Below are 23,706 nucleotides of genomic sequence, written 5' to 3' on the forward strand. Positions count from 1 at the left end.
CATCGGAATTTTTCTAGTCCCTTTTCCGCTGTGGCACGATACAATCGGATCGTACAGTGCTAAAACAGCGACTGAGGGTTCTATTCTACTCGATCAAACTGCAAATCGGCGAGGATGTTATTTATTAAAATTGCCACGGTGGTTCCTTTCAAAGTTCTCGTCCTCGATCAGACTATCGGTCGGGACTTTATTCCTGCGGCTGGCCGCAAGGATGGCACGCGCAACCGTCGTCAAGACGTTCGTCTAGATGCATTCAGAAATTACGTCCAAAGCATGGCGGATCATGGTTGCTCGTATATGCGATCTCTCGCAATATGTTACAGCTTGCGGTCGCCCTCGACTTCTCTCCGCCTTTGTTTGTCGCCTTTTGCCAAGTTCCGTGTAGACCGTGACGAAGCGAGAGCGAATCGCTAGTTGCTAGATTTAAGGGTACTTTGCAGATACTTTAAAGTTAGGAAGATCGTAAAATGAAAATGCACGAGATAATGTGTAGAGCTAATGTTTACCGTAACTGATATTAGGATAGAAGGGGTTCTAACAGGATTGGAATGTAATCTTTCCTAGCTTCGATCCTTTTTACGGATTATCACGCGTTAAGGCAGGTATCCTTTCGCACGAAAGATAAGATATACAAATTGTCGTATCACTTTTACACGAACAAGTCTATGGTACTAATGAGTCTATATCGTTATATCTTTCGACAGACATTATGTCATTATATAAATGAGAGAGGGGGAGAGAGAGAGAGAGAGAGAGAGAGAGAGAGAGAGAGAGAGAGAGAGAGAGAGAGTTTAATTACAAATTTTTCTAACGCATTATAAGTAATATAATTATGTAAGAGGTAAATTTTTCACAATCAATTTAAAACAATTAAAATTATTTGGATACTAACATCCTGTCTTGGCTTTTATATCCTTTATTCCTTCGACTTGTGGCTTTACGTCAGAGCTTTACGAATTTTATTGTTTAATATAATGAAGATTTCTAGTATGTAAAAAGAGACATCGATATCTGAAATATTTATACATGTACCGAACAACAATTACGACATCCCTTTAAAGTTCTGAAACAAATATTTGCAGTACTTCAAATATATAGCTTGTAATATAACGGCCCAAACGTATTGAAAAAGGAATATGAGACTTAAGGTCATCAGTTTTATCAATTCCTAAGTGTAGTAGGTACGCAGGTATATTGTCTACAGATATCAACGAAACGCGCGCCCGCTTGTACTCCTGTTAAAATCTACAGATATTAATTTCCGGGCGAGTTATTCCCGACCTCATCCGCACGCCATTAAGCTAGAACGTGGCGTTTGACTCACCTTTGAGTGAAACATTGTTAAACATAGCCGGAGCGGCTAAGAGCATGTTCGTGGTGGTCGAAGTGGAAGATGGTTTCCTCGTCGGGAGAGCCCTCGCGGCGCTTAAATCTCGAGAGTTTATGCGATCCTGCCGGTTCCCTCGATCGTTTTACGCGCGCGTCTACGTACCCGTACGACGATCTATCTACCTGTACCCGAGTACTACTCGGGACGTATCTTTCGCCTCCCAAGAAACGTGGAGATAACGTAATTTTACGTGTGAATGCTTCGGGGCGTGTGGATGAGAGCAGGTACCTGAGTACCCAATAGCTCGTTCAGATAACGCCAGCCAATAATTTACAGGTCTGATTCATCTTGGGGCTCTATCTCGCGGCCGGGAGTATATGCCTTTATTAATTAAAGCGCGCAACACCCACGCTTTCCGAAAATTCTTGACCGCTTAAGAGCCTCCGACGTTGAGTATTGGCTCCTACTCCTGTGGTCGCGCCACTTGACGAATTGAGTCTTTGGAAGAAATGCTAGTAGTCTCACTGGGGTTGGGAAGTAACTCGTTACTTGTAACGAAGTCACAGTTACGGTTACTTTTTTTTATAACTCTAACTAAACTTACTTTCTCTCCGTTTGTAACTGTAACTTAACTATAGAGTTACTTTATATATTTTTTGAACCTCCACGGATTGCATTAGGCCTTGCATCTGCGCATGAACGCCTTTATCGATGCTTTACAAGTGCAGATTTGATATTTTTATTTTCATTGCAAGAAAGTAGGTGCAAAGTAACGATTCGTTACTTTTTCAGTAACTGTGACGCGTTACTTTTCAGAATTGGTAACTTGTAACTGTAACTAGTTACATTATTAGCGAAAAAAAAACTGTAACTAGGTACTTTTATAAAGTAACTTTCCTAATCCTGGTGAAATATGATAGAATTATGCTAAAACATTGACCGTTCGAGATCGATGATTCGCGCTGTCCGAGCCTCCGATAACGTTCCACAATGAAATTCAATAATTCTACAAAGTTTTATAAGGCTGTGTATTTTAAGGATAAATATATGAGACGAGAGGGACTGCAGCTTCGAGGTCTCGCCGCTTCCCGTTCGCTCCTTAAACGCACAACGGTTCGAGCCGTGCCGTCGGACACTCCTATTTTATTTTTCATCGCGTTACCGGCGGGCGGCACTAATATCCCATAAACAGTGAATGATGAAGATAGAGAAAAGAGCGAGAGGAGAATGAATGTAGACGCGAGGAGCTAGGGAAGAAGAAGCTATTCGCGAGGGGAAGGAGACGGCGAGAGCGCGGCGCACGAGCCAACGCCGCATTTTACGCGGCGTTTACTTCTTCTTCTTCTTCTCCTCCTCCCTTTTTTCTCTCCCCCTCCCTCCCCTTTCGTACGCGCAGCTGCGCATTCAGGGGAGGATTAGCGAAATTAATAAACGTAAACCTTTTAACCTAACGCCCGCGAGGCACCGATAAATTCTTATTTATATTATAATCGACCGGCGAGAAGCCAACTGGCCCAAGAAAGAGAGACCACGAGCCACCATTATGGATGTTTCACCGCATCGTCACTTCGTAAACCTGTTGAATAAATTCCGCGCTGGCGCCCCTCTTCCTGGCCCGTGGTAAGCGAGGCGAGTTTACTCGTTAGATGTCAGATCGACGACTTAGTCGAAGCCGCCTTCGACTTAGTCGCCGCCGCCGAACGGCCCCGCGCGAGGTGTACGTCTAGGATACATTTCTGGGGTACGTACGCTTCAATTACAGATGATTTCGCGTAATGTACATATGTACGAGCCCCGCGTCGTACGATTCTTCTCTATGGTTCGCGCGAGCTTAAACGAAGAGAGGTCGCGCTGGTCCCCTAAGAATCGTTCGTGAAGTTCAACCTATTTTAGAAACCTGGGTGCGAAACAATCCAAATTGAAAAGCGGCAATTCTAATCGTACGCGAGGGTATTAAAATATAATTGTTGTTTGTGCTTCCAGAAAAATGATTTCGTGCAGACGTTTGTGCATATTTTTGCCTCCGGAAAGCCTTGGAATTTATTAATTAAACAATCAACGTTTATCTTCAAATAAATTCATATGCTATGCCTTCAACAACGGTTTTCTAGAAATTTTCGATGTACGTCCGAAGTTGAGATCGAACTTAAAAGAGAATTCTTACGAAATTCTATTAAAGCGATTCTCATTTGCTGCGATAGCTGGATTATAATAAAGGCTGAAGTGTGAAGATATATATAAAACGTGAAGGTGACATAGTAAGCTCGTACGGCTGTATCGTTTCTCGAAAATACCAGTGTCTAGAATAGCGCTCGGATCGACTTAAGAACCTCGTGAAACTTGATCCCTCTTCTCCCTTTATTTCTTACACGCCCGAGATGGTCCTTTTTACAGATTCCAAAACTTGTCACGATCAAATTCACCGAAGAATTTTAAGGAAGATAGGTTTATCGAGACCGGAGAATGTTAACGATCGGCTGATACAAAGAGAAGAAAAAGCACCACTCTATTAATTATCTTATTGTTTCAGAATGAGCGGTCCTTCCTCTCTCAATTTAATTGAAACACCATCCGTCGCTTCTACAAAATATTCTACGATATGAATGGAAATATATTATTTGCTAAACGTATCCCTCGTATCACATCGCAATCGTTAGCTCAACTTCCAATCAAAATCCAAACTGCGCACCCACAGAAAAAATTTCCAGATCCAATGCTATTGCACTTCAGTGTATCATAAAATAGGATCGGTGTAGCGCCAATTATATTTATTATAAAAAAAAGGAATATTTTAATCTTAAACAAAAAATTCTAAAATCTAGAATAAAATGATAATCTGTATCGCCTTTTGTCGAATACCGTGGCGCCAACTTCGTGCATTGTAAGATGGAGGGAAAATTTATTCTAAACGCAAGAATATATAAACTTTTATATGAGTTACTCTTGTCTCAATATAGTAAGTAAATCTTTTTTAATTCGATAGAGGAGAATAAGGATTATTGATTTTATTTGGATACAGTCTTATTTTTATACTAAGTGAGATTGTGAGAAATATAAATGCGTCAAGGATATTTTTTGTCTGGGTAACGGAAATCCTTTCCGAGGGCGTGCGTTCGAATTCCTATTCTCATGCGATTGTATTGTTCGGAAAACGATATCTATCACTATGTAGAGTAACGTGTGCGCAGCGCGAACTATTTCCACACAAATTACACGAGCGCGGAACGCACGATCTACATCGATGAATTATACGTATCGCGGCAGTTACGTTATAAATCGCGACGCATTTGCGGAAAACGTTAATCAACGCGACAATGCCGGCCACGTACTCGGGGCCACGAAAAGGGTTTCGAAACAAGGCGCCGAAGAAAAACGTCGAGCTCAATGCTCGAATGGGAGAATGGCGAGATACCGACGTCTACATATACGCACAATGTACAGGCCCGAGCTCGGGGCCCTTTGAAAGCACCCGTACGAGCCGGCTGGATGACAGGGAAGAAATCGAAATATGCGATGACTGCGCAGATGAAATATCCGTGTCTCTTAATGGCGGCCCTGGACCCCGGTCTCGGGTGTACAGCAGAGTAAAGGGGGTGCGAGCCTCCCTCGGTGCGCAAGCGGGTGTAGCTGGAGGCTGCGCGCGCGTTCTCGATCTCACCGAATCGGAGCATCTACTATTCGTATCACTTCTGTGTTTCACTTGTCGTGTATTATATCAAGAAATGTCTAACTTGCGAAATGTGAATACTTACACTGACCAAAAATTTTTTCAAACTAAGTAAATAGATTTACTTAAAATTATTTTTTTACCGAAGTACATATTTATTCCATTTAAATAGATATATCCAATTTCAAGTAAATTAATTGAAATTATTACTTTTTCTACATTCAACTAAAGATTTCATGAGACAGAGAATACTATTTATTAAATTAAATCGTTAATTTTGTCAAAGAAGAAATCCAATTTTCTTCGCTGTGAAAATTACATCTCAGTAAACATTTTATAGAACTAAAATAAAGTTTTTTTTTTGTTTAAAATTATTTACTCTTTGATATTTAATAAATACTTAAATTAAAGAAATGCATGTTTTAATTTGTTCATTATTTTTTAAAGTTAAGTTAATAAGCTATTAGGAGCCACCTAATAAATAATTTTCTGGAGTAAAGTGATATTTTTTGGATTAAGATATTTTTTTATCAGTGTAAGAATGTAACGACGTGATTGATGATTGTACAACAAAAGATATAAAGGGGGCTCTTGTGCCGAAATCTTTGTTATTGAATTTAGACACAATGTCTGCTACTTAAAAGGATTTTCAAAGAAATGGGGTTTTATCACTGTTTTAATATTTTTTAACTAATTTTTTAAGTCTCTTGTGTTAATTAGGTAATTGCACGTGACAAAATTCATCTTGTAGCAATTCGTTTCTCCATTGCCGGAAATGATAAAAATTGTAGAGCGAGAGCGGCCTCCGAGAATAATAACCTACTAACTTTTAAAACTTGAACAACTGAATCCGAGGCCGATTCTCGCAATTTAGGAATTTACTTTTACACGTGGGAAGAAAATGGCTGTTGCACACCGAACTCACCAATTTCTGGTGTTGGCCCGTCTCGGCGAAAAGTAGTCGGCGTCGAAGCGCGGAGACGCGGCGCCGTAGGGAGACGAGGGCAGGCGAAAGGGAACGGTGGAAGAATCCCGTAGGAATCCCGCGGAGTCGAGCGCCGTGCATATGGGGGTGTGCCGCGTGCCAGACTCGAGGCCCTCTCTGCATAGGCTTCACAGGGGGCCCCTGTGGATGGGGGCCCCCTTCAACATAAGATAAGGCCTCCTGGTGCGAGCCGACGACGCGCGACCGACATCCATGTCACATTATTACCATATAGGTACCAGTCGCGTCGTCACAACACCGCACAGCGAACGTACCACCACCGTTACATACATTGCAGAGGAACGCGAAGAAATCGGTCTGAGTGGGAGAGAGGGAGAGAGAGAGAGAGTGTGTGTGAGGGGGGGAGGAGGAGAAGAGGACCGAGAGGAGAAGAAATCATCCTCTATTTTAGTTACGAACCGGTTCGATACGTTTCTTCCTCCATTCGTCAGCAATAACGCGTACACGCGGTGGACAACCGTATGAAAGCCGCGTAAACGGCTTCCTCTTCCGACGGACAATCATAAAGAGCGTAAAATGGATATACCATTCGCTCGTGACCGTTTAATTTGTGGAAATGTCCGGCGCATGACAATTGTGTCGGGAATTAAAATATTATTCCCCCGGTCTACGGTATTGCATGGTAGAAATTGTAAAATGCATGGAATTAATAGAATTTAAAAAAAAAACGGACGTTACATAAAATTATTGAGTGCGTTCCGGCAAGACGCTGGCTACTATAGCGCTACGGTAGCGCTACACGCGTGCGTTTCGGCAAAACTCTCCGCTACAACCGTAGCGGTCGCCATTTTTCATAATTGCTCAAGGATTGCTAGGAACAATATGTCATTAATGAGCCAATCTTCAGCTTTTTATTCTATTCGTTTCAATTAATCGATAAACGCGAATCTTACAATTAAAATACAATTTTGAAGTTAAGCACGCTAATGCAAGTATGGCGCCGCTACAATTGTAGCAAAAAAGTCGTAGCGCTACGGTAGCAGTGCCCTGCCGGAACGCACTCATTGTGTACACGCACCGGCATAAATGCTGTCCCTATCCTTGTGAGGTGCACGCACACAACTACAGGGACTCTAGTTGTGTGCGTGCACCTCACAAGGATAGGAACAGCATTTATGCCGGTGCGTGTACATACGCCGTCTCTTTAATAGCCGTCCTAATTTATCCGCAGCGACATTGTTTCATTCGTAATTCGTTTTTTCAACTCGCGGTCCGCCTTTTATTGTCCCCCGATAACGAAATGCTCGGAATTTTATCGCCGTGTATTTTGTCTAGGAGCATCCCGCATGAATCACATCTGCATTGGCTTCCGTCCAATGCAGGAATGCAGACGCGACGAGGTATACCCACGTCCTTTATTTCTTTCCTCCGCATCGGTAGAAATATCAATAGCTACCGTAGACATTAATCGCCGTCGGGCCGGGGAAATTTATTCTCTTTTACTTTTCTGCCTCGCGCCGGGAACGTTTCCGTTTAAAGGCGACTCTTAGACCAAAATCGCGGTGACTCGGCCCGAACGAACCGCTCGGGAATCGTAAAATTGGGTAAATCATTGGCCGGTCCACTGGTGCTAACCGCGAGCTGAATTCTACTCGGCCGAGGAAGAAGGTGTGGTACCGGCTCGTGCTCTATCTACCCGCGATCCCTCTCCCACCCTCCTCGTTCTCTCTCTCTCTCGCTCGCTCGCTCTGTCTTTCCGGCCGTCCCCGGGTGTTAGGTGCATATAAACACGGGCAGGTATAGAGCTGCAGGTAAAACCCATGGTGGTCGGTGGCCGAGTCGCGAGATAAACTTTACTGCATATAGGTAACACGTACAGGTAGGTACGCGATCCCCGGCCACTCGTTGTAAACGGCACGATGGCCATCCGTTATCGCAATGATGATTCGCGACATCCGCACCTTGAGAAACCATCCACCGGTATTGCGAGTCGACCGCCGCGACCCACCGTTGTTCAGTGAATCCCTGAAAATTCGCGCCGACGATAACGTAAATTTAGCAGGCAAATGATATTCAATTCCGCGAAGAACGGGAGATGTTCGATGATTTCGCTCAGAGTAGTTTTTGTTTTATAATATTGCTTTCTTTTCTCGTGCGTTTATCTCGTTAATTTTCTTTTTTTATTTTGTCCTGCGAACGAAAGTTTGAAAACTGGATAATTTCAAGTTAGTCAAGTTGCATCACGTCATCTTGGACAGCTAATAATTCAATTAATAGCAACACAATGCAAGAGTAGTAATTTTGTAGAAGGTTTTTGCGAACACTTTCGTCTTCCTTTATAGCAGTTTTAAACGATCATTATGTAAAGTTTTATGTGATAGTTAAAAGGTGTTAATGCATTGGAATGCTTGCAAAAGATATGAAACAACGTGGAACTTAGACACCTTAGTAACCAAACTAATCGCAATAATTGCGAACGGTTGAATTTGTATCGGAGACATGTCTGGATTTAATAGACATCGTAATCGTCACATACTTTATTTCTGTTTCTATGATGGATTTATCCAGGGTTGGGTAAGTTGCCTATTTTTTTTAACTAAGTTAAATTGAAGTTAACAGCTTTGAAAATTTAACTCGGTTAAGACACAAGTTAACCCACAATGAAATCAATTGAATTAAAAGTTAAGTTAATAATAAAAAGAAATTGAAAAGTTGAAAGTTAAATTTGTTTTATTTTTACACAAAATCTTCGAGACTCGCGATCGCGTAAATTGCTTTGAATTTCACGACCAGCGTTTGGACAACCGATCACACTACACGGAATATGGTACGTTTCATATGCAAACAAATTCATGCGAGTTCGAGAGTCAAAGTATGTTCCAAAATTCACTGCCAGCGCTAAAGATCTGTAGTGCGTGTAACGTATACTGTAAATTTTCAGTGCTGGGAGTGAATTTTTGAGCACAGGAATTGCCAATACAGACAGGCGCGCGGCGTCTCGCGACGTCTTAGTTTGTGGCATGGCTAATTTTAAGAAAGGTAAAATTAAAAGTTAAATTAAAATTATTTGACTTTTCATCTTTACTTTAATCTTTTTAACTAGACACTACCCAACCCTGGATTTATCGAATTCTCACAGTCGGACATATGACTAGATCGCAAATGCTACAGGATGATACGAGCGGTACGGTAGAAGCGCCGCGTGAGGCATAAACGCAAAGGGCTAGGAGAGGCCGAGTGTGAAAGAGACGGAAGAGAGAGGGAACGAGACTGTGGAACGATGCAGGTGCTGGTCGATTCGTGTCGTAGGTACGCATGCATCGGCCCCGAAGACGAATCCATTAGCCGTGAACGCGGATTGAGCAATAAACCAACTGGGAGGTAAGTCGACTCCGGCCGTCTCGCCTCCTCCCGAGAAAGAGGTCCTTCCTTTCTCTCCTTCCCGCCGTGGTTTCGGTTTGCCTCTTATTCCTGTTGGGCCCGCATTCTCATACAAGATGTCGCGCCGATAAAAGTTCCCGAAGGCTCGTGGTCTCCGGGCCCACCCCGAGTAATTCATTTAAACATTCCCGGAGGTGGTCGCACGACAAATTACTCTCACGAAACCTTCGCACGACAGCCAAAAGTTCCGTCGGGGCCATCGTAGGCCTATCTCCATTGAGAGATCTCCCTCCTTCCCTCTCTGTCCGTCTCTCTCTCTATCTCCCTCGCGTCACCCCTCCCGCTCCGCCCCTTATCCTCACACGATCATTTCGTCTTCCTTCTTTCATCGGCGTTAGGTCCCCTTCCCCTCCCGCCCGAGCCGTGGCCCCCTATGCGGCATAAAACCTGGTGACACTTCTCACCCTTCTTAAGAGGCTCCTCTCCGGCACGAGCTGGCATCGAGCGAGACTCCGTGGAGATGCGGAGGATGAGTAAAGCATCCGAGGCATCGGGGGTATCTTATCTCTATCGGTATCTCCGTAGAGGGGGGTTGTTTCGATCGACGACAAAGTAATACCGTATCCCGCGTTTACACGACCGCGCGTACCACGGTGGCATCCGTTTAGCGCTGATATCACGACCTATAAACGCTCGCGCACAGTATAACTGTCGTTTGTTTTGCGTCGATCCTTTCTGCGCATCCGCCAGTTTTTGGTGGCGCCAATGAGACGGATGCTGTATATGTGGCGGTGCGAGGATTTTATACCAAAAACATGGCGGAATAACCACGTGATCGAAACCGAAGATATCAAAGGACCGACAGAGGGTGGGCATATTAGCTATACCGTGGCTCGCGGGGTTGCGACAATATCTGGTGATGTATAATTATCGGAGAATTATCGCGGAAACACTTTCTTTTGCCGCGTTTCCGTTCTTGGAACGAATCCCGCTTTTCAATTTCAATTATAGCCTGACTTTTCACTCGGATCGTACGTTTTTGTTAACAGTGACATATCACGCTGATGATACGTTACTTTCAAGGTTCATATTAATATTTGACAATGCAAAACTATCGCACGATTACCTCTTCTTCTTTTGTCACGTCTATTTTTACGGATAAATCTTACTTTTCATCAATTTCTCAATTATTCCTAGCTCACAGTTAGCTTGCCTACTTTTCGTATTAAAAGCAATAAGTTACGTAGCTTCTCTGGGAAAAAAAGGCAGTTAACAACCCATTTTGGGGTCCACAATTAGTAATCGAATTATTTGGATTGTTCTACTCCGGGAAACATTTAGACCGTTTTTTGTAGTTGAGCAACTTGACATTTCGATTAGTGACTCTTAAGTGAAAATGATCTTAGCGTTACTGAATATCGACAGAACCAATTGAGCGAATTGATTAGTATTACTTAAAAATCTTGGATAAAGATAGAATAACTAATTGCGATTACGCGGGGTAAAATTCGTAAAAGATTAGAGTTACGAACAATCCAACTAACTCGATTACTATTGTGGGCCCCAAAATGGGTTGCTAACTGCCTTTTTTCCCCCCAGAGTTCTCTCGTAGGCTTCTGTTAGGAATTAACTGGTGTCGACGGCGAAGTCGCGATTGTTAATATTACAATCTCATTATTTTACAATCCAGAAAATTGGGCCCACTAAAAATTGGAGCGCCAGATCTAGACGTCTGATCACTATACATCTCCAAGATCTGCCAATCAGCGGGGAGCGCGGACGTCTGCCGGACGGCACCGGGAGAATTGATCAATCATGCGACAACGCCGCGGTCTGCGATTCGTATCTCGCGGCGTGATCTCTCTCATTGACGCGCGTCCCGCCCCGGACCGTCGTGTCTGTTATTCCCGGGGAACGGACACGCCTGTCAACCACGAAAATCAGGACCCACTCGAGACCGCCCCGGGATAGTGCGTTGCCCGTGTCTCCCGCCGGCCGGTGGTACTCGTGGGATACGGACAGCTTCCGGAAGCGTGGAGATCCGAGATTGGCCAGGATTGCAGCGGCGTCGGGCGCACTCCCCTTCCCTCTCCCGCGCTAGACGCGGCGGGGTAACCCCTCGTAAATAAAGTGTCGGGATGCGCGCCGAACGGACCGCAGGGTGGCTAATATATCTCACGACTCGGTTAATTGACCCGACGAGCCTCGCGCACGGCTCCACCCGTGTATCCAATTCGTCTTGACACCTCCGACTTCTTTCGGGATTCCGTGGCGTATGGTCTACAGGTAAGAAGAATGCGCGCTTTGTTCGTATCGCCTCGGAAATCGCCCGGCCAATTCCGATAATGAAGAGCTCGGTAGGACGCGCATGAATAATCCCCCCCGAGGACGGGCCGAAGGGCACGGCCGTGGCGTTACGCGTCACACGTGGATTAGGACGGGGCCATCGGAAGCAATATTTCCTTAGCGACGAAAGTTGATTGTTCTCCCCCGCAGCGCGCGGCATTAAATCTCTTCGTCGAACAAATCTCGAAATAAACCTTTCGAGGTGACAACCACTTGACACGAAAATCGTGTCACCTCGTCGTCGCGTGGGGAAAAAAGTGCATTTTGTCTCCAGCCAATTGTTAATTTAACATTTGTCCGCTTGCGTATAATAAATTTTGTCTAACAAAAGGTTTACTACTCACCGATACGATGCGCAACAGCGGAGTTGTCTACGTCGTGAACTACGTTGGACTGTAAAATACAAACACATGATATATGAATGTTATAGAATAATTATTTAATATCGAAATTGTCGTGTTGAATGTTTTATATGTTTTTTTTAAATGGACGTTTAAATAAAATAATTATTAAGTGCCCGGAAAAAATCTCTTTCTTTTAAATACAAACTCACGAGATTTCAACGTGTATCTTCTGTGTGTAAAATCGTTTGAATAAATAAGACAAACGGAGAGTAGATATTAATTTTGCAAGTAGCGAATATCGTATATCTAAAATGAAACGCTCACCTCACGGTTGCTCCGCCGTTGCCCGATGCCTCCCCGGCCTCCTCCTCCTCTCAGACTTCCTCGTTGCACTGGCACAATATTCACTCGCGAGAATGATTAACTACGATCGCGCGAAATTTTGCGTGACACTCCCGTACGCGACGTCAAGTACCGCGAAACGGACAAAGTATTTTTCGTGTGTCGTATAACTTTCACGCAAATCACTCAAAGCGGCAACTCGTACGGCACTTTGTATCCTCGGTTCGAAAGTAGAAAGGAATAAATTCACTTTTAAATTTACGAGTGTCGGAATTAAAGTATTAGTCCGCGACGAGACGACATTTTACAATCCAATTTGTCAAACAATCTAATCCTTACGCGAATTGTACGAGCGAAACACTCGCTACGATCGAGTCTATTGTAACAATTAACCGCGATAATTCTCGATAACATTTTCAGATAGAACGCAGCGACTTTCTCTACCTCCTGCCCGTTTGAGCTACGAGGTGTAACAGAACGAAATACAGCGAACAACGCGAATACTAAAGCTGTACACCAACACATTTCTGTAACGTCTCTCGAAACTGAAAGACGGATCACACTGAAATCGACAGATAATTCAAAGCGCGATGCGTAAACGAGAAGTAATCACGATAAAGTATCACGATTTATATTCATATTTTATTAGATAGTCTCGCGAAGTATTTATGTACGTTGATAAAGAGCCGTCGCCTCAACAAGCAACTCGTTTCTCATTAAAAGTTGTAGAAACTTAATAATTAATCGACGAACGTTACTCGTTACTGATGAAGGTGTACAAATTAACGGAGTTTGATTCCCATACTGATCGCGATCGCGTTTCGGAAATTGATAACGTAAAAGTAATACGACGCACGGAGCGACTCACGACGCTGCCTGCCGGCTCGAGGTTCGGCGAGCGAATGATAGCGCTGCGACCTTCACGCGAACAATCACGTGCGTAACGTCGCACGGTGCCGCGCGGGCATCAAAACAAAGGCGAACGTTGAAAATTCGTTACCCCGTCTGCGACATTTGAAGTAAATACATGTTAAACATTCTATACCTAATACTCTCTTTGTCTCTCTCACGTTACCTTGTTCGGCGACATTTTACATATCGTTCTGCGGATAACTAGTATTGCTTACAAGGGGGTAACCACTTGATGTAATCGTGGGACAGTGTCTCCGAAATCATTAAGAAAATCTTACGAAATCCCCGTGTAATCGTTTCGTCTTAATTTTCAAGTTTCTTCGCTCGTTAGACAATATTGTTAGTCTAACAAGACACTTGTTAGACAATAGAAAATAGGCTCGAAACGTTGTAGCAAACTAATAAAGTAACTAGCCAGTTGGATTGACTTATAAGTTTCCCGTCTCAATTTTTAGACAATAAACATTAAACTTGCAAAAATTCATGCGGGAAGGCATCAGTGATTCCTAGTGTACATAAAACAACTTGATTACAAATTTCAATTTACTACGACGCACAATCGAGCGCTTCGCGCGTGTAAAAATTGTTCTCGAAAGCAACTTATTTTGTACACCCTTGACAGCTGTCAAAATTCAATCGTCTCGTCACCGACAGTTCGTAGCACAAAGCGCGAGACGGCCAATTATCATCGCGTCCACACGATTTTCTTCCTTGAGGATTGCGCACATTTCAGATTCGCGAGTCGCAAAATTAGCGTAAAATTTCAAGTTTTCGAAACGCGAAACTTTGTCGAGTTTCAAGGGATTTCGAGGATTCGGTGTTTCAAGCGACCCATCCCTATTATGAATTATAAATAAATATGACGTGACGGGACACGGAGTGTTTTGTAACGGCAATTGATCTAGCATTTTCGCAATTCATACAGGATCATCCCTCTCTCGTTCCGCGCGAGCTATCCGAATTCAAAAATAGTATTTCCCATGGCGCTACGTAAAAATGCAACGGCAACGGTTCGCGGAATCAATTACCGTTCGTCTTGCTCGGTGTGCACGGACTACGATAGCTTCGTCATTAATCATGCCCGCGCCGTGCACGATTGTTTTTTACATCGGGGAAATTGCACGCCTCTGATCCGAGCTGCCAAAAAGTGGGTCACCGCCGGGACGGGATGGGAACCGTCGCGCGCGTCATGAACCGGCGCGAACGAGGATCGAGCGTAGCCGTCATTACGATTACTCGCACGTAGTCCCGCACGTAGCCGATACGTTAATTACGGGGAGGACTCCGACACGGCCCACGACTGACGTCGCGCACGTTGCGCGAGACCGCCTCGGGCGACGCGCGTTCCTCGCTCCTTGTGTCGTCGACCATCAGTAATAGAACACAGACGCGGCACTTTTTTTTTTAACAGCGCGTACATCACTGTCCGAGTGTATCGGATGAAATTAAGCGACAATTAATCGGGATAACCGTAATGAGATGTAAATAAAATTCGGGATGGAGAATCATTAGAATCATTGCTTATTCCTGGGACAAGTCCCCTGAAGCGTACACGGAGAGAACTTTCTTTTAAATTTACCCTGAAAGTCGTGTAATCGTGGGACAACGTGGCATTTTGAAGAACTTTATAAGAATGTTTTGAAATTTGACCATACATTTTACTAGTAAAATGTACACCAAGTAGAATTACTAGTAGGCACGGATAAGATTAATTGATATTTAATTCTTCAGTTAAACGCAACGCGATGAAATTCGACTCAAAGTTCGGCATTCTGACCAGCATTTGCACGATTCCGTTAATAAAAGAAAAATTTCGAGAGTATATACATTTTCGTTAATAAATGAAAAACTTGAAAATTACACATTTTAATATCGACACTGCACAACAAACGCAACTGAGTTAACGATTAATCGAGACACAATCGTCCGAAGATAAATAAAAATTTAGTGTCGCACGTGTATTTTTATTTATAAATTCCATAAAAAAATATATAAAATAGTGATATGCAGTTTTTCAATAACGACCTACACTGGCCAATGTTTTTTATCTAAAAAACATTGGCCAGTGTAGGTCGTTTTTTGAAAAACTACATATCATTGGTCTTATACTACTGGCGATATTAAATCTATTTGTGAGATATAAAATAGTGTTTTTTTTCGACAAGAAATAATAGTGAGCGACACACATACAGTACGTGTGGTATGTATTATTTTTTATTAGACTTACAAACTTAATTTCAGTGGTGCCATATTGTTCTTTAATTTAGCCGGAATAGCAAGCTGCGTTCGACCTGTACACGTTCGCCATTTAATTTGTATATTACACAAATGTTTCCGTGAACTTGACAGTTTCTGGTTAGAAAGGTGCAAAAGTGCAGAATCACGCCAGCATCCCCTTAACAGTTTATCAATCGCGTTTAAGTAATTGTCGCGATCCGTAATCTTGTCGTTCTGCGGTGATTTATCGAGATGAATATTACGCGTGATTTGAAGTGGAAACGCGATTACGGAATTATAGAAATTATTTTAATTTCGATAATCCACGGGCGATACCCTTCTTAACGATCGAACTGGGAATGAGTCTCTCTCACGTCGTGCTTCAAAATTTTCGTCGATTATTCAGATTAATCAATCGCGAAAATTGTTGGAATTTCGGGCGTCGTACGCCGAGCACGGGTTCCAAGAAATGACGTAGCGCCGTAAACACCTCGAACAAAAACAGTCTGTTGTCATTGTGTCTAATCAGTCGGCGCGGCATAGTCGAGCGAAGAGAATGTTCCGCGTGTTTTCACGTCGCTCCTCGTAACGCGATCATTTCTTACGAGAATCTCGATCGTCTCCTACGAGAATTATTAACATTTATCAATCGCGTACAATTAATTGTCGCGACCCGTAATCTTATTGTTGATTTCTGCGGTGATTTGTCGAGACGAGTATCGCGCGTAATATGAAGTACAAGTCGCCTATTTAAATGGATCGCAACCGCGTTCGGGAGTGCCGTTTAAATAATCGAATTAAAGACTTTTCAAAGCCCATTTGTATTCGTTGAATGTCCGTTCCTGTCGATGGCCGCACTTCAGAGAGCCCATGTGTCTCAACTTAGGTACTCGTCCACTCGAAGTGCAGGCGACATTGACGGAACTGAATATTTTCACATGGGCTTGTATAAACGGGAGTGTATAGTATCGCGCGAAAAAACGTACTTTTCTTACGCGTTCGCGAGTGTTGATGGAGTCTCGTGAGGAGAGGACAACCTGAGTGAAGGAGGAGGCTCGAGAAAGGCATCAGGCGCTGGCGGAGCAACAGAATCAACGCCGCTGCTGCGCATCGAGTCGGTGAGTGAGAAGTTTCTTTATTGAGGTAACGAATCTACATCTCGTAGATCGTAAAACGTAGATACATTCCGTAGATCCGTTACCTTAAAATGGGTAGATTACAAAATAATTTCGCATTTTATTTCACGTATTTTATCTATCGAAGAGGCCCGAGTCGAAATTTTGGTACTATTTTGAGTATTTTGACACTTTTAAGGATAATTTACCACTTAGCTGATCTCTACACCTACATAGACCAGCAATAATCTACTTTGATGAGATTAAATTTTTTTACTCCCCCCTTGAATCTTTAATTTAAAAAATTTACTTTAGCTCCTATTTAAAAGGACCTAGTTTAATGCTAAATTGGCAAAGGTAGAAATTTCCGACACTGTCAGTTTTAAAGTAGGAGTAAATTTTGTACTTGCAGTTCCGACCTCTTTTACTGTCTCGGGTCCTACTATATAATAGAATTGAAGGTTCAACATAGGGTCAAAATTTCGACTCAGGGAGTGGTCGCAATTTTCACTGTGGAGAGTTCGATGCCCCGTTGCAGAACCAGAATTAATTCCCGGTGTTCTTACGTCTGGGATCTCCGGAAGCAGTGATTTCGGCACGAGTGCGTGACGTCGATTTGCGAAATTAGAATAAGAAATAAAGAAAACAGGAAAAAGAAACCGTGATCCACATGCAAAGAATACTGCAATAGTGAGAATACCTGATTCAATGATTGACAACCGACCGTCGTTAATTCTGCCGAAATACCCGCTGTCGGAGACAACCCGGAAGATCCGGGATTTATTCTTTCCTGCAGGGAGGCCCTTGACCTTTAAGTCGTGTGACTTTCCCTGTACGAGTGGTTAAAGACCCCTGTTGTGGAACCAGAGTTAATCCCTGGTTTTCTCGGATATCTCGGATACCTAGGAGCGGTGGTTTTGGCACGAGAGTCTATTCGTGTTGCGAAAGTAACTGAAATATTAGAAGAGGAGATTTAATATGTATTTTTCTCAATAAATATTCTTCCACGAATACTAATAATGGAAGAATTATTGATATTTCCATAAAAATGAATATACGAGATGCAATGGTTTGGAAAACGATCGTCGTTAACTCCCTGCCGAAATGATCGCTATCGTGGGCAATCCGGAAGATCTGGGATTCATTCCTTCCTACAACGAGGCCCTTGATATTCGACGGGTCCTTTCTTTCATATTCGTTTGATTTCATAGAAATTTCCAAATGAGAATATGTTAAGCTCATTTCCCATGTTGAGAACCGTTGAACCACATATTTTCACGCAAAATATGACGAATATTATTGATGCATTCGTCGAGATAATCTCTTTTAGCCTATCCATTTTTCATTAACAGTAAACTAATATGACGTGAGATTCTAATATTTTGTAGAAAACGCTGAAACTTTATATTATTTTCATACGTTAGTTGAGATTATTGATTAACTAGAATATTCAATTGTCGGTCTATCTATCGTACGGATAGTTTCTTTTTTCCGGGTCTCACGTCATTTATTCTGTATGTGTATCCCGCGATACATTTTCAAGATGCGTCTTGCGTGAATGCATGCACAGTTACACGCATCTTCGTATTTTCGCGGTCGGTCTTCGCGATCAAGTTTTCTATTAATTTTCACGAAATTATTAATTGTTTAATTTCATCTATATTATAAATGTTAATTTATCGCGGAATGTAATTAAAATAATAAATATAACGCGAAGCAAATTGTTTTTTCTATGTATATATACTTGAATTTGAAATTTAAAGATTGAGTCACGAAGAGACAGAGAATAAATAACGAAAGTAAAAATATATTTGATTAGTTTTATACAGCACAATTTTTTAATTAATTTTCTTCTTTAATTAACTTGTCACGGTCGTGCATTTCGATACAATCGACCGTACGAAATATCTGTCGGTGACGATAATAAACCGACTGTGGAAGGAGTTTTCTTCCTCCCTGATCTCTGGTCAAAATGACCAGACTGTATGGCCAGGAGCGACGAAAGGTGGGTACAGTCTGGCCCGACGAGGGAAGACTGATGAATACGGCGAGGTAAGTGGTCAATATTGGCCACTTTGATGGAGTATGTAAGTAAGGTGATGTACGGAATAAGTCGATTTCTTCTTATTCGCCAAAATTCGGGTGGGTTATATTCCTATCTTCTTTACATAATCTCGCATATGTGCGAGATTGAAAAGACCCCTATTAAATCCCTATTGAATCGCGTCGCGGTTTTAACAAAAGACTTGTAGGTTTATTAACAAAAAGTTGAAACGCGGGTAGGTAGGAAAATGAATAGGACTATACAGCGGAATACGGGCGAGTAGACAGGGACAGGGGGACATAACTCGATAATGTTGGCCAATGTAACATCGGCGTTACATTAGTATTTATTCTACATACAATATTACAATTTTATTGGGCAATCTTGGCCAATACAATTTCAACATCAATCCAATATTAAATAATCATCTAGGTGCAATATCACTAGTATATTTGTATTTATTTTATGACTAGCATTGGCGTTATATTGGTGAAATATACATATACTGGCCAATGCACGCCCAACACAATCAATGTTTAATCTATGTGGGCCAATGTATAACCAACGAATTGTGCTACTAGAGAAACGTTTACGTGCAAAGGCAAGGTCTAATGCAATTTGTGGAGGTTTAAAAAATATATAAAGTAACTATTAATGTAACTAAATTAAATTAGTTACTACTTAGTTATCGAAAAAATGTAATTGAGTTAAATTATAGTTACAGATGGAGAGAAAGTAACGAAGTTAAGTTAGAGTGACCAAAAAGAAGTAACTGTAACTTCGTTACAAATAACGAGTTTACTTTCCAACCCTGTCTGTAACAAAAATATACATACATAATATGGTATATAAAGTAAAGAACATAAAAAAAACATGAGTATTTACAGTGACTAGAATCGCTTTGCACCTTTTACAATGCAAATTGCTGTGGATGTGTAGAATGTTTAAATCGAAATGTACGGCAGCATTGACGGTCACAGAGAGGAAGGGACTCCCGACGCTCGATTTCGATGAAAACTGATTCGCTATAATTTAACATTAAGATACGCGTCTATTAATATTTAATGACTCCTAAGCGACGTCCGATGTAAGAGTTTTTGGTAGCGCGTTGCGGATAGCCGGCTACAGAATCAATTTAGGCGCGACGTCTTCGGCCACTTTGATCCGTCTGCTGCACATTGTATAATTAATTCGGTTACCTCGCCGTACACAGAGACCGTATACATATGTATATCCCTCCGTTCCCGTTACTTCGACACAGGAGAGTCTGGTCCACGTTTTACGAAGAGCGAGACCGAACATTAACTGTTATAAAAAAAACCTCCGAGATTAAATTATACGACGCGGCGTACGGCTAAATATCGGGGTCGCTATTTTTTGCACGCTACCATTTCGCGACGACGACGGTGGTGGTGGTGGTGGTGGTGGTGAGGCATTCGCGCCGCGGTCGTCATCTGTGGGATCTCTCGAAGCCGAGGGGAGATCAGGGGTCATTTGAGCGAAGAAAATTCTGATTACGCAACGGCGACGGGGTAGGCGGGGAGGGAAGGGGGGAGGGAGGGGGAGGGAAGGGCTCGTTCGACGTTCCGGCTGGATCGTCGCCTCCGAGGGAGGAAGATAGATGAAAATCGTGAGAGACAGGAGACTAGAAGGTGGAGGCCGACGGGGGCGGCGGGGGTGGCGAGGGAGGAGTGGATGGTGGAGGACGAGGGGGAGGCAAAGGGGGCGGGAGGTGGGAAGGGGTCGCCCACGCACGCGTAGGATAATTGCACGCGTGATTCTCCCTCGGTGTGTGCCCCGGCTCTCCTTTTCCCTCCCTATCTTTCCGCCTCGCCGTCTCGCCTCGCACTTTCTGCCTCGCGCTCATGCGTGCGTACGTACAGCGTACGTGCGTATGTACACGCGAGTTAGCATCTGCATGCGAGAGGAGCCCGAGCGTAAGGAGATCCCGGTCGCGCGGGGCGGCAGGGGCGGCCGGGAGTAGCGGGACGGAGGGGAGCGGGGGAGCACAGGGGAAAGGAGTGGAAGCGCTTGAGGAAGAGGTCAGAGGTCAGCCGCACTCTCGACGAGGCAGACGCGACGCCCACCGAGCGACACCCACGCGAAAAGCCTTCTCCACGAGGCCCTCGTCTTCCTCACCTTCTTCCTTCTTCTCCTCCTCGCTTCCTTCCCCTCTTCTGACGGGCTCCTCTCCCCCCCCCCCCTCCTCCACCTCCTCGCTCGCGCTTCTTTCGCTTCTTTCCGCCCGCGTCCACGAAACGCGCCGGCCGGTCCGCGCGAGGACCCACGGTTTCTTCTTTGAACCGGACTGTACGTTACACATACATACCGATACCGAATTCTTCGCATATCAACGGGAATACTTCGGCACGTTTTGCCTTCGCGTCAAATAATCGTACGCTTGCTCGCGGGACGTCTCGTCACCCAGGTGAATCATAAAAGCGGGGAAAGCTGTTTATTTTAAAAACGCATGAATATTTTAACAGATGCAAAAGACGTTATTACGAAAACGTTGCGTTTAACGATTATCAATAATGTAGATCTGATCGGCCTTGCTCTTTCGAAGAATATGAATCAGCGAAGCAATGTAAGAAATGATGCGTTCTAAATTAATTTTTTTTTCTCGCGAATCATGAGAAAGTCTCTTTAGAGCAGGCAAGGCCTTACGACTCGCGGAACAGTTTCATCAGCCCCGCGACATTGTGAATAAAACAAAAATGAAATAAAAATGTAAAACAAGTTTTATTATTCCTCGAAATTGCTTTAGGTTGCCAGTAACAAAGAACAGTAAATAAAATTTGGTCGACCTTAACTAGCACGTATTCAATAAATTAAAAAAAAGCGACGTTTCGACCATGAGTTTTGATCCTTTTCAAGCAATTTCTTAATATCAGTCATGCTCCAGCCTTTGTAGGCTACATACGTTTAACGTTTGCCAGGAAATTTTATAATTATGACTTACTTCCTTCAGACTTTTATAAGTTGACTTCGTATCACATTTGCTTGATTATTTATTAAGAAATTGCTTGAAAAGGACCTAAACTCATGGTCGAAACGTTGCTGTGTATTTCTTGAATTTATTAAACACGTGCTACTTAAGGTCAACCAGAATTGACTTATTAAGTTTTATTAATGTTTAAGTTTAATGTTAAAAACAACTGTGGCGTTTCTTCTTATGAAAAATAAAATTCTTAAGACTGTTTCGGCCCACGGACAGTTTTGAATGTGACCGGCGAATCGAAAAAGATTGACCACGTCTACTCTAGAGAGATTTCAATGCTACTATTATCTTGTAATCAACACGAGGAGTTGCAACAGAATCAGATAAATATTGCGTCGGGAAGTTTCTACCCAATACAAGCACGGAAAAACAATGTAGCTGCTGTAGCTAAAAACTGCATGTGACAATTAAACAGTTGTAAAATATGGACAGCTAATATTTAGTTATATATTTTGCTACTGTGCCTATTGTATTAGGTGCGACAGCAAACCGTATACTGTGATTTAGAAATGGCAGCGTAATATTTTTAACAAACCACGATTAGCTTCGGTAGCAAACTTTTCTTCGGTGCGATTTTCAGAGCAAGCTTTGTAAGAGAAAATTCTGAGGGGAAAACCGTTGAGGGCATTGTGGTGTACAGTTTTGCGGCATTACTGGGCATTACTAGGCATTTTTTGGACATTAGGCTTGTTGAGGCATTATAAAGATATAATAAGATGAAATAAGATGAAATAAAATAATGAGACAAAGTAATGCCCACTGGGCATTAGTGGGCATTGGTGTACACGATTTTGGTCAGCGGTTTACCCGAGGGAAAAACCGTTGAGGGCATTGAAGTTTACAGATTTGCGGCATTACATAGGCATTCCTTAGGCATTAGTTTGGGCATTAGACTTTGCTGGGGCATTATAAAGATATAATAAGAGTAAATAAGATGAAATAAAATAATGAGATAAAGTAATGCCCACTGGGCATTAGTGGGCATTGGTGTATATGATTTTGGTCAGCGGTTTACCCGAGGGAAAAACCGTTGAGGGCATTGTGGTTTACAGATTTGCGGCATTACCAGGCATTCCTTGGGCATTAGTTTTGGGCATTAGGCCTTGCATTATAAAGACATAATAAGATGAAGTAAGATAAGACAAGATAAAACAAGATAAATAAGATAAAATAAGATAATAAAATTAAGTAATGCCCATTGGGCATTGGTGTACAAAATTTTGGTCAGCGGTTTCCCCCTCGGAAAATTCTCTCCGTGTGCGGTTTAGAAATGTATAGTTACGACAGTAAAATACTTTTAGCAAACCATGATTAGCTATGGTAGCAAAATTTTTGTTTCAGCGAAACCGAGTATGCCGTCACTGCGTCGTTACGTTCGTCCACGAATGCGCGCGTTGCAAACGTAACAAGTTCTACGATTGTCAAGGCGTCACCGGCCGCGAGTTACCAACGTTATTTACAGTTACAATGCGCGCGCGTTAAGTAACAGAACAGTTTGGCGGGAGTCCCAACGGGCAGTCACTTATTCGTGCCGTAAATCGCGACGATACGCGCGAATGATGAACCGAGGACGAGAGCGTTCGCGCGTTACGAGCCGCGCGGACGCTCGCGTAACCGGCGCGCCGTGCGCGCATCGTGACGAGCTAGGAATGGCGGCACTAAATCAACAGGCAAAATTTATCGCTAATATTTTTCCGGCGCGCAGTTAACTGTCGCGCGGTCGTTAGCGGTGACAAAAGATTCGTAATTTATCGAGTCTCCGGTTTAACCGGCCGGGGTAAAGTCTTCCGCGGACGCTAAACTTTCCGTTTACGACTCCTTCAATGGATCGTGAAGCTCTTCCTTTGTACGCAGCGTGAAACGCTTACGGATGGCGAAACGTCCCTCGCCGCCCCCCCCCTTCCCCTCCCCCGCCCTCTTCCTCCCGTCCACTCGCTGAATTCGATTATCTGCTCGTCCGCGACGGACGGACCGACCGGTCAATCGTGCCGTACGACGCTCGGCGTTTATAGCGCATTGAAGAAACGTTATTAACGAGCCTTCCACGATCAAGACATTTCT

Source organism: Vollenhovia emeryi, unplaced genomic scaffold (genome assembly GCF_000949405.1).
Source record: "Vollenhovia emeryi isolate VEMERY1.0 unplaced genomic scaffold, V.emery_V1.0 DF939186.1, whole genome shotgun sequence".
Lineage (NCBI taxonomy): Eukaryota > Metazoa > Arthropoda > Insecta > Hymenoptera > Formicidae > Vollenhovia > Vollenhovia emeryi.